Genomic DNA, 12,753 nt, shown 5'->3' on the forward strand with positions numbered 1-12,753 from the left:
AATTTAGTAAAAAGTTCTTTTTTGCTAAAAACAATACCTTTTTTGTACTTTCTTAAAAATTGTATTTTCCATCCCTGTGTTGCCATACGAAGCCCTTAAAAGTTGTTGGGAGCTGTATCTAAAGATGAACAGTCCTATAGAATCGTGATTTTACTTTCTACATCAAATTTAAATGGAAAATTTTCGTATGAAATACGTACAACTTAATTATAAGTTTTTCGTAATAAAGACAAGTACTATTTTCGGTTTCCATACAAAATCAAAGTTGCGAAATACTGCAGAATGTTTGTAAAAATAGAGAATTTCATTGTGGTATTTTTTGTTTTTTTTTTTACCGAAAAATTGACGGATACCACACAGTCCGTAATGAGGACGTTTTAAACCTTCCATATGTTGAGATTAGTTAGTTTCATAACATGGCGCCATTATTAGTTTGAATTACAAAATAATATGTTTATTAAAATGTTTTGTATGAATTTATAATACAAACACGGGTCATGGTTTTCTTCGGAAAATATACAAAGGACCAAAGGAATAGAAGATTTTTGGGTACGGAAAAATAAAATGTCAATTTTCTAATAGCAAGCAGCAACTACCACCTATTTAAATACATACACGCACACATATGTGTATTTTAATGTGAATAATGTATGTGAAATAAAACATGTATTGAATAAATATAATTAATATTTTGGTTTAATATAGTGAAGCTTATTTGTTTCTTGAGTAAGTGATCTCAAAACGCTGGAATTCTTTATGAACGCAATACAATTTATGTAGGAATGGAGTTTCAAACCGTACACTGAAAACAGTATTCGCCTAATATGAACGATTAAAATAAAGAAATTTTAATTAATTTTAATTTGCTTTAAAAATGTTGTTGTTAAAAAGTGTTTGACTTCACGATAAAAAATTCTCAAACTAAACATTTAGTTTTAGCACTACATGTTACAATACTACACCCTAAAAAACAATCGCTTCTATAACATATGTTTGAAACATATTTTTCAGGAAGCACATATATTATTGGATAGTGCCGAAACATTAATATGTTTGTTTTATGTGAACATATTATATGTTTGGAAGCATTTTGAGCCCAAAAATATTATATGCTTGAAAGAATTTTCCCCAAAGAAGATTGTGCTCATTCCCTCACATAATTTTCACTTCCACGAAATTTTTTAGTTCTTCGCAACTTTTTCTGTAATTCAAATAATATTGGAGAAATTATTTAATTTTATAAATTTTTTAAATTTTACCTTTCACCTGGACGGAGAATCGAACCGAGCACCATACAGTTTGTAAGCCAACACACTATCCACTGGGCTACGTAGCTGTTATAGTCACAATTATCGTTATAAGTTACATTTATATAGCCTAGTTTGCAGCTCCCACGAGCCCATACAAACATAACAGAAACATACATTTGTTGGCCACGTGGAGCAGTGGTTAGCATGTCTGCCGTAAATGCAAACGGTCGTGGGTTCACTCCCTGCTCCGACCGAACCATTTTTTTATACCCTGCGCCACACTGTGGAACAGGGTATTATAAGTTAGTGCATATGTTTGCAACACCCAGAAGGAGACGAGATAGACAAATAGTGTCTTTGGCAAAAATGCTCAGGGTGGGCTCCTGAGTCGATATAGCCATGCCCGTCTGTCCGTGAACACATTTTTGTAATCAAAGTCTAGGTCGCAGTTTTAGTCCAATCGACTTCAAATTTAGCACAAGTATGTGTTGTGGCTCAGAATAGAACCCTACTGATTTTGGAAGAAATCGGTTCCGATTTAGATATAGCTCCCATATATATATATTTCGCCCGATATGGACTTATATGGCCCCAGAAACCAGAGTTTTACCCTGATTTGTTTAAAATTTTGCACAAGAAGAACAATGAGTACTATAGTCAAGTGTGCCAAATTTTATTGTAATCGGTTCAGATTTAGATATAGCTCCCATATATATCTTTCGCTCGATATGGACTAATACGGTCCTAGAACATTTTACACTCAAAAAAAGTTTACTTGGATCCAAAGATTTTGAGCTTCCTTTAAGGATTTTGGTATTGATTCCGAGCCAAAGATGCGGCTTCATTAAAATATCGGATCGATATTAAATATAGGATCGATAAAATTAAAATTGGAGACAGATATCATTCATCGAATTTTTATTCACTGTTTGCGATATGTTAATAAAGGTATTCAAGTACAAATAAATTCCAGTTTCAAAATCCAAATTATGCCAAGTACTTCAAAGTAAAAACTATTTTCTTAATGCTAAAAAACCAAAGATGCAAATCCTTAAAATAGGTCTTAGCCTATAGTTGAATCGTTTTTATCTTAAATTTAAAAATTCAATATGTCAGTTGTGTTAAAGGCAATTTCTTTAAATTAAAAATGTTTTTTCTTTATTTTAAGGAACATTTCTCTTACTTCAAAGATCTACAACTTCAACAGAGGGACGCAAAATTCCAATATTTGTGTCCTAAATTTCATGAAAAAACATTATTTTTGAAGCAAGGATTTTCAACTTTCTTTTAACTAAAATGTCATTATTTTAAAGAATTTTGTCCTTAGCATTGCGTAAATTTCGAGTCCTAAAATTTAAGTTACATAATCTTCCATATTAGGTCAATATTTTTTTCAGTGTGGGCTGTCATAAGGCGGAAGTCATGTTGGTAAGCATCCGCTTCATTCATTTCACGTCGGTTCTTCAGATGTGATGCTATTTCAGTATTTCCGATTTCATTTAAAAAAAAATTAGATAAACTTAACATTTTTTGAATAATAGTTGCAAATATTATATACACTTTTCAAGTATTTTTTTTTTAATTTTTTGAAATTTCCATTATTTTATTTATCCTAACTGTATTTCATACACAATAAATTCCGAAATTTCAAATTTGTTGCGAAAACTGCGTAAGACAAATAATTTGAGTATACCATCGCAAAAGAACTACAAGAGCATTTTGGGATGTACTCTAAAACTAATAACTTAGGAAGAACTTTAGTAGTAAGTGCTAACCAATTTTGAAATATATTCCACTACTAACATAATCTTCGGATTTATTACCTTCATAAGAAATGGTGCACAAACGTTTAGACATTCCTTTGACATTTTAAATTCTCCAGCATTCAAAACAAATGTTATATTTAAGATGGAATTATAAACTATTAAAGCTTAATGATATTTAATTTAATATAAATAATCTAAAAAATGTATATCGAATAGACTTACCTTCTTAGACTTGTCTTCTTATGAATTGAACAGCTTAACTGAAATAACAATGCAAAAAATAAACCATTAATTAATAACAAAGAAATCCATTTACATTAAGACTTAAAATTTTAATTAAAAGCAACTCCTTATCATTTTATCGCATAATAGTATGAGAACTACTTTAACATAGCAACCGATATCTCGATTAGCATTCATATCAATGTTACCGTTGCCTGATATTATCGCACAATGAATGAAGCTATGTAATAAAGTTTCAGGACCTGATCTTTCCTGAACGATAAAAAAGCTCCAATGACATAATGACTGCAAACACGTATGCATTTAGTTTATTTACATCAAAACAAAAGAATTCTCCGGAACGAAATTTTAGACAAAGAAAATTCATCATTTTCTTAAAGAGCACTAATATGCTCCAATTTATGACAGATTAATAATATTTATTAGTTGTCTTTAAGAAAATTTTTTGCGTCAACAGAAATTTCGTTCCCTAGAAAAGAAACCTCATCTTTCAGTGTAATAATCCAAAACAGTCAGCATATCATACTCACAAATAGGTGATGCAAGAATATTAAATATTTATACCAAATTTGCTTAGTACCACAGAACGATGCCCGTGGGACCCTCGCAGGATATAACCAAAAATTGTACATAAATCTAGCTCTGTATGGCCACCACAGGTATACGATCATGGATTGGATCTGGTTGATGTGGTCATCATTGCCGCAGTTATGCCAACATAACATGAAATATAATGAGAGTGAGAAAGATATGAAAGAAGAAACAATTGATCAAAAAATTAAAAAAAGGAAATTTATGTTTTTTAAATTGTTTTCACATTCCGTAAAGATCCAACTTACGTAGCGACATTTCTATGCTTTTCTTCCAAAGAAACTTTCTTGCGGCGAAAAAAGAAATTGAAATTTCAAACGATGATTGTTTGTCTAAAACTTCATTTGTGGGGAAAGAATTTTATTTTATCGGGTATTATTATTATTTCTTGGAGCCCAAATTTTAATTCGAAACTAAATTTTAGGCAAATACTAAGTTATGTCACAAATAAATCCCAATTTATGTTTATACTATAGTGGAATTATGTTCAAGTTCGACCTAATGAAACCCCATTGAATACTTTCGACTAACATTTCGTTTCGGTAAAAGAGAAAATATGTTTGCGTGTTCCCTTTGATTTTCAGCATAACATAATAATCTATTCGAATTATATCTCAACAGCAATATTTTGATTTGGTTATGACAGCTATTCACTTTGTAATACGGCATTTGATATTTCAATGTGCGTGTGCTCTTTGATGGACAATCTATGGCAAGTGCGTGCAAATGCTTAGATTATGTTTCGTTTTTGCATTCACTCACTACCATGAGGATATAATTTGCACAATTATGATGAGCATTTGCTATGTTAATGTACATATTCGCTGCACAGTGATCCAAAACCGAATTATCACTGTAATAGACAAGCTCAAGCTTCAATCGAGAAACATGTACGAGTACATAAGTAAGATATAGCTAAATTCGGGGGCCTCGACTTTAGGATAACTACCACAACCTCATGTTAAACTCAAGCAAAACCAAGTATGGTGCGAAAATATAACTTTTCCGGTGGCATATCCAACAATAACCAATCTAGGAGTACTCCAAAGCAATCTTACTGTAATAGTAAGTATAGAGATATAAAGAAGCTTTGAAAGATTTAGAAATGTCATCACATGGACGAAAAATAACGTTTTTCATTTGTTTGGGTGTAAAAATGATCTGTTTGGAACTAACATTTTGAGCACATTATTTTTATGTGCAAGTATATAATGTGCATAAACTAGTATAACATGTTTGGGACATATATGTTAATATGTTAGAACATATTATGTTCGGGACATTACATTTTCTTAAATATAACGTTTCTGGATGCAAACATATATTAATTTAGAATTTTCGTATAAACTCATATATGTTCAGAAACGTGAGAGAGTATGAAAGAGAGAATAAAAAAACTAGATGAAAAAAACCATAGTTATTTTCCATCTCTTCTTAGATAATTGAATGATTAAAAAAGTATGTAGTCCTAAAAAACATTTTCGGTGATTACGTTAGTCCACAATTTCTTTCAATTTATGGCACATTTCTCACTTCCGCTTTTCAAAAACTATAAGGTAATATTGTAGGTAATCCTACTCAAAGTATAATAACCACCATGTCCTACGAGGAAAGTGCTCACCCCAGACATACCTTCGGCCATGAAATAAGTAGTTTCCTAGCAAAACAAAAGTACTTCCAAAAAATTAGTTTGGATAACCAGTTTGTGATCCGGAAGTAGTGCATATTTGAATCATTTCCAATGAATTTTACATGGGCTGTCATAGGACGGAAGTATTAAAAAAAATTACTTAACATTTCTCTAATGAATAAGTGTTGGAAATAATGTAATTGTTGACATATGCATTGTATTCATGGATAATGGATATATATATGCCGAAAAAAAAAACGAAAATAAAAACGATGAATAGCATACAAAAAAAAAAAAATATTTTTTTAGAAAAATATTTAATGGCGAGATTTGTACCAGCGTTCTTTATTTTTTCATTCGTAATAATAAAGAACATCTCAGGAAGTAATTAGAATGTCATGTCGTGGTGTCACATTAGGTCCATATCACAAACATTTGAATAGACGTTTTGATGCATCTTGTTCAATGGCGTTTGTGGCTGAGTGTGCTAAGGCGTTCTATTATGGTGTCAACAGAGCTAGGTTCAACCCCGGTGGAAGCGAAGAAGTTTTTCAATTTGATAATAAGAAAATAAAAGTGTAACAAAAATTACTAATAAAAGTAGAAAGTGAAAGAGAAAACAATCGTTTCTTAGCTTTTTAAATTTCTTCATCCAAATGAACTTCCAAGGCACAATTTCTAAAGCAATGCAATGCATGTAAAATTCAAAACGAATTTTTTTGCTGAGACTCTTTTTAATTTTTAGATAATTATCGGCGAACAATCATCACAAATTACCGAGAAGTATTTATTATCATAGTCATTTAGGCTTGTCAATATAACTCACCGCAATGTAACGCTACAGATCTACCACTGGTAATGTAAATTGTAATGGGATGTCTATACATGAAGCACAAAAATATTATTTTTGTCACGAAACGTAAAAAATTGTATACAGTAATCCCTTGATTTACGACGAGATTGGTTCCGGAATTTGACGACGTTAATCGAAACGACGTAAACTGAATTAAAAATTGCTCATAACGAATCCTAAGTTCACTTAATTATATATGTATGTGCGTGTACATAATTAAAAAAAAATTTCAAAATTAAAGGTAATTCAGTCTTTTATTCCTAAAAATAAATAAATAAATATATGTACATAGAGCAAACATACACACCAAAAATTTTTTTCTGATTCAATCACGAAATTAATTGATCCAATTAATTTTTAATTGAAATGTCTTCAATCACAGAAATGATAGTATTAATTAAAAAATTAAGTGAAGGTCAATTAAAAAGTTAATTGATCCAATTAAAAATTTAATTGATACTATTATTGTTGAATCAATTAAATTTTTAATTGAATATTTTTTAAAACTCAACTAAATTTTAATTGGAAAAATTTTCGTGAAATTTTTTTGTGTGTATAAACAAAACAAGTAAGTAAAGTAGAAAGTCGGGCGGGGCCGACTATATCATACCATAAACCACCCTTACAGAATTAGTAATCATAAGCATTTGTGGGGTAACATTGATATAGCTCTGGGAGATAAACCTGCAACTGCGGTATTTAAGAAAATTAAGGGGTACATGTTTATGTGTGCTTTGTCTCAATCTGACTATAGCTCATGGTCAGTGTTGTCAGGGTAAATGTTGGGTTTACCCTACAAAGTCAAAAAAAGTTCCCTACTTTCCCGTACATTCCCAAACAATTTTCCCTACAATATTTTTCGTTATATTTAAACAAAATTTACAAACTAAAATGGTTGTATGTACTTTATTATCTTAAAGCATGAAAATGGAACGTAAGTAACGTAGAAAATAAATTTTTCCACCACGGTTGCCACAGTTGGTAGAATTATACCAAAAATAATATTTTTTTTTGTTAAATATTTTTTTTTTTTTATAGAAATAAAATTTTGATAATAAATTATGTATAAAGAAAACTTTGAGAAAAATTCCATAGATATCAAGTTTTGAGGACATTTTTTTAAAGAAATAATATTTGGACAAAATTTTCTATAGAAATAAAATGTTGACAAAATTTCCTACAGGAATATAGTTTTGACAAAAATGTCTATAGAAATATTTGTTTGGTAGATTTGTGGTAATCTTGAAATTTTGTTTGTTTTTTTTTGCACTAGTGGTAACTGTTGTTACCACACATTGTTAAAGATCAAGCCTTGCCGGCTTCTAATTTCCTCCTCTAGAGCCACCAAAATGTAAGAATTATTACAAATTGTGTTGAGTGAAAATGTCCATACATTGTGGCCCTACGTCCCTACAAGACGCTAAATATTAGAAAAAACCTACATATAGGAAATTTCCCCTACTTCTAGCAACACTGACTGTTGCTGTGCGATACATATCTGGGAGCTATATCTACACCTGAACCGATTTCGATGAAATTTTGCACATACAGTTAGGGCTATAGAATATTACATTTGGCCAACTTTGAGAAAGATCGGTTAATAAATAAGGGTTTTATGGCCAAATTTGGGAAAATCGGGCATACATATATATGGGAGCTATATCTCAATCTGAACCGATTTCGATGAAATTTTGCACATACAGTTAGGGCTATAGAATATTACATTTCGCCAACTTTGAGAAAGATCGGTTGATAAATAAGGGTTTTATGGCCAAATTTAGAAAAATCGGGCGGTACATATATATGGGAGCTATAGCTAAATCTGAACCGATTTCGATGATTTTTTGCACATATAGTTAGTGCTATAGAAGATTACATTTAGCCAACTTTGAGTAAGATCGGTTGATAAATAAGGGTTTTATGGCCAAATTTAGAAAAATCGGGCGGTACATATATATGGGAGCTATATATCAATCTGAACAGATTGGGATGAAATTTTGCAGACTTGAAGGGCGATGCAAAAGACTACTTTTTGCCAAATTTGGTGACGATCCGTTTGTAAAAACGCGCAACGTAACCCCATTTGCCCAAATCGGGCGATACATATATATGGGAGCTATATCTAAATTTGATCCGATTTCTTCCAAATTCAATAGCGTTCGTCCTTGTGCCCAAAAAACTCCCTGTACAAAATTTCATCAAAATCGGTTAATAATTGCGACCGAAATCCTGTGAACAACAAATACATGGACAGACGGACGGACGGACACCAAGCGCTAGATCGACTCAGGAGGTGATTCTGAGTCGATCGGTATATATTTTATGGGGTCTAAAATCAATATTTCTGGTAGGCACATCAAACTTATTATACCCTGACCACTATGTGGTTTAGGGTATAAAAATAACAATTCATTATTCAAAAGTATCCGGGTGTAAAAATTAAGTTCTTAAAGAAATGAAAAACCGTTACGTTGTATACAACATAAACATCGACACTTCGACGATTGCGACATATGTGCAATATCAATCAGAATTTGACGAATTTTCGGTAAGAATTTCAGAAATAAATGTTTCGATGTAATCATCGTTAGTACTTATTTCCCTTATGGAAGGCGTTTCTGATAAAGTTGGCAAAAAAATCGACGACGTAAATCGAGGTTTAATGGAACGAAACATTTGACGATGTAAATCGAAACAACGTAAATCGAGGGATTGGTGTAAACATAAAAAACTGTAAAGCCCCGACACGTCCAAAACTTGAACTTCGATTAAGCTACAATGTCATAAAATCATACTTGACTTTGGCCTAAAATCTCATGTGCCATTATATTTTTTTGAACAAATTACCATTGATAAAGACATAACGATGTTATCTACAGAAGTGTTGAGTCAAAGCATGAAGATTGATGCCCGAAATATTTGGAAATGATTTTATGTGAAAGAAATGCTCTTACGTAGATATGTTTTCACCTTCTCACCGCGTGAGACTGATAAACATAAAAAATATGGATAAATGTTTCTTTTGCTCTGAAATTGAAACAAACGACCTTTGAAAGTTATAAAAACATGAAAATAATTGTCCCATAAATTTAGTCCAATTGTTAGCCATGGTTATCAGGTTGGCCAAATATAAAATTGAGCAAAAACAACTCTTGAACAAATTTGAACTTTTTCATTTCATTCGAATATTTGCTCTTGGACGAGACTTCAAAAACCCCCCAATTTGATTTTTAAAACCATTTGCACAAGATACTTTTAGCCAATTTGATATTGAGAGAACTGCCATGGGGGTGGCTGATATGTGTCTGGGGATGATGATGACGATACCAAGGATATAGCAAAAACAAAAAACATAACTCTAATGAATTTTATATCTACACTGATGGGATTTGTTGAATTTTTAATGGTTATAAATTTTAGCAACCATATGGTATTTTTTTATGGACCTACCGGTATATTCGTGCATTCCGGATGTTTGTATGTTGCTGTTTATCTATGGCCAGGATTTTTTTGTATCCAAGCCATTTTATCCACACAGGCACATGGTCTCTTATTTGAATATGGTTTGTAAACTGGGTTAACTAGACTCTCACACTCAGTGTTTGCATATTTTGTGAAAACATTCTTCCAACAAGCCACTTAGCAGGCTACTGACTGACTGAATACAACTAAAAGCTAAAATGGATGCTACATGGTCCAAGGCATAAGGGTTTGAGTTTGCTATACCATGAATATGGCAGATACCACAGACATTAGACTAAATGCTGGTCGACAGTGCAGCATAAGGTATATTTTGTTATCCAGGTAACTACTGATGAATACCATGGAAATGGGTACAACTTAAGCCTTTGGCATTTTATCCAACAAACTACTCAAATTTCACAGATGAATAAGTATTGGTGAAAGGTTTTCAGGGGCTAGGTTGTTGCGACCGTAATTGAAATGGAAGACATAAACAACTCAATATGGAAGTGATCAATTGCATGTATTTATAGCTTTATACAGTCTAACTAAAAAGTATGAGAATCATTCTATGAGCGATTGGATTAGTTTTACATTGCATATTGCCTGTGTGACTTTTATTAGTCCCTACTTACTACACGCAGAGAAGAAACATGATAGGAGCTATTTTTGCGGCGACCATGTAACATTTTAACCTGCAACCATGTTGGATCAGTGAACATGGTTCTAAGAAAAATATAATTGTCCTCATCTAAAATGTTATTATATTGATAAAAAGAATTTTGTTTGAATGAAAAGACAATTAAAATGTTATGGTATTCATTCAAAATGTTTTTCTTCTAGTTAAAAGAACATGGTCACAACCTAAAATGTTTTGATCTTTATGAAAAAACTTTTTTCATCGTCGAAAAAAGGACGCCACTTGAGAAAAGAAAACACAAAATTAACTTTATTTATTTGTTTTCATTTATTTATAAACTAATTCATTGTTTGTTTGTATTTATAATGTCAACCATCACATATTTTTACACACACTATTTTATTTCAATTTCAACAATAAGTAATCATTCCATATTTACATCGTGCGCCCATCAAATATACAAACGCAGACATCATGTAACTGCAAATAAAAATAAATGATCCATATAGCAAAATGCAGAACAAAAAACAGGTATATTTTTCAATTACACTTTCCTTTTTTGTGTTCACATAAAACCTCGTGCCACTTATGAATAAATAAATTAACACAAAACACAGTAAATCCGTATTCTCCGTCCATTCCAAGAAACAATCAACACACGACTGACGCGCAAAATGAAAATCGTGTGTACCTGCTCAATGTTTTTATAAAATTCTTTTCGCTGCAAAAAAGTTAAAAAATTAAATGGTCACGAAAAAAATGTAAACGGTCTTTATGGCCATGTAATGGTTCTAGACATATCTATACTTAACCTATAAAAATACTTTTTTCCCTGTAAGAAAGTAAAAAAAATTGAATGGTCAGGTACATGATTTTCCCGACCATTTAATGGTCTCAAATTCTATAATTTAAATGATAGAACATGTTTGCGGTATTTGATAACCATTCAAATGCTTATTGCCACCATACATTTTTCTCCGCTCGAAAACTATTTTTACAAAGACAAAATACACGGTTTCCGCGGCAATTACATGCTCCAGATAAGCATTAAATGGATGCGGCAACCATGTCCAAACATGGTTTTTCTGTGCGTGTAGTAGCTGACTTCTTCGTACAAGGAGATGATATTACATTTTTTATTGGAAATTCCAAAAAAAACACGCTTCAACCTAATCCAAGAGATAAGTCATCGTATTGATTTTTGTACCCTCTGGAGAAATATTTTACTTAAATGAAACGATATTTGACTTGATGTTTATGCCCTCCACCATATCAATATCAGACCCCATAAAATACATATATTCTGCATCATGGTGAAGTGCTGAGTTCGTTCGTTCGTTCGTCCGTCCGCTCGTCTGTTAACGGAAGCACGAAACTTGACACTATTTTTTTATTGATATAGGCCAATGGATTATATCGGACCGCTTTAAAGCCTCTTAAAATTTTGTACGTGGTGTTAGTCTATGGCCTCTAACAATCATGCACGCGTGCATTGCGATCAAATCTGGCCTTCACTTTTCGGGTAATTTCTGGTGTTGTTACAATTTTGTCGTCCACATTTGAACGCGATGCAAAACTTCCGCTACCAAGGTTAAGTTAGGTATAATGGCAGCCCGATATGTCTGACTCACTGTGTATCAAGGCAACGAGCAGTGGTACGCAAAACAAAGATGACCACTTTTGCATGAACAAAAATAATTCTTTCCTCCAAAACGAAATTTTAGACAAACAAAAATCGCTGTAAGGAAGTTTGTTTAGAAGAAAAGTATATAATTTTTGTGATTAACGTTGATTCTTTTACAGGATGTACATTTTTCATAAAGACTAACTAAAAAAATCTTTTCTGGCTAATTGCATCGTCCCTCATGTCTTTCCCACTTCCACAAGGTTTTTAGTCCCTAGCACCGTTTTCTGTAAAACAAACAATGTAGAAGAAATTATTCGATCATATAATTTTTTTATATGATCGAATATTCGAACCGCGGACCATACAGTTTTTAAGCCAACACATTTTCATTAACATCCAATTTTCGCTATAGCCACCAACGCAAAATCAACGCAAACAGTTATATTTAGGTTAAAGTGGCAGCCCGATTAAATTTCAGGCTCACTTAGACTATTCAGTCCATTGTGATAAAAAACAGTTATATTTATATAGCATAGTTTTGGGCGCCCACAAGCCAATGTAAAAAAACTTATTTAACAGAAAAATACAGTTGGTTGGTCGCCGTGAAGCAATGGTTAGCATTGCAAAATTTTTATGTTTGCCATAAATATTAATAGTTAAAGACGAACTGTATCAAACAACCTGAGATTGA

The 12,753-nt window shown here is 32.0% G+C and overlaps 1 long non-coding RNA gene across 1 annotated transcript in view; it reads right to left on the minus strand.

The window, feature by feature from the left end:
- LOC142241180 (uncharacterized) overlaps positions 1-12,753 on the minus strand; it is a 378,900-nt gene that overhangs the window by 254,464 nt on the left and 111,683 nt on the right. Inside the window, exon 3 of the long non-coding RNA XR_012723517.1 lies at positions 3,239-3,276. This is a non-coding gene — a long non-coding RNA (uncharacterized LOC142241180). The remainder of the gene's footprint in view (positions 1-3,238; positions 3,277-12,753) is intronic.

The sequence above is a fragment of the Haematobia irritans genome, chromosome 5, assembly GCF_050003625.1.
Source record: "Haematobia irritans isolate KBUSLIRL chromosome 5, ASM5000362v1, whole genome shotgun sequence".
Classification (NCBI taxonomy): domain Eukaryota; kingdom Metazoa; phylum Arthropoda; class Insecta; order Diptera; family Muscidae; genus Haematobia; species Haematobia irritans.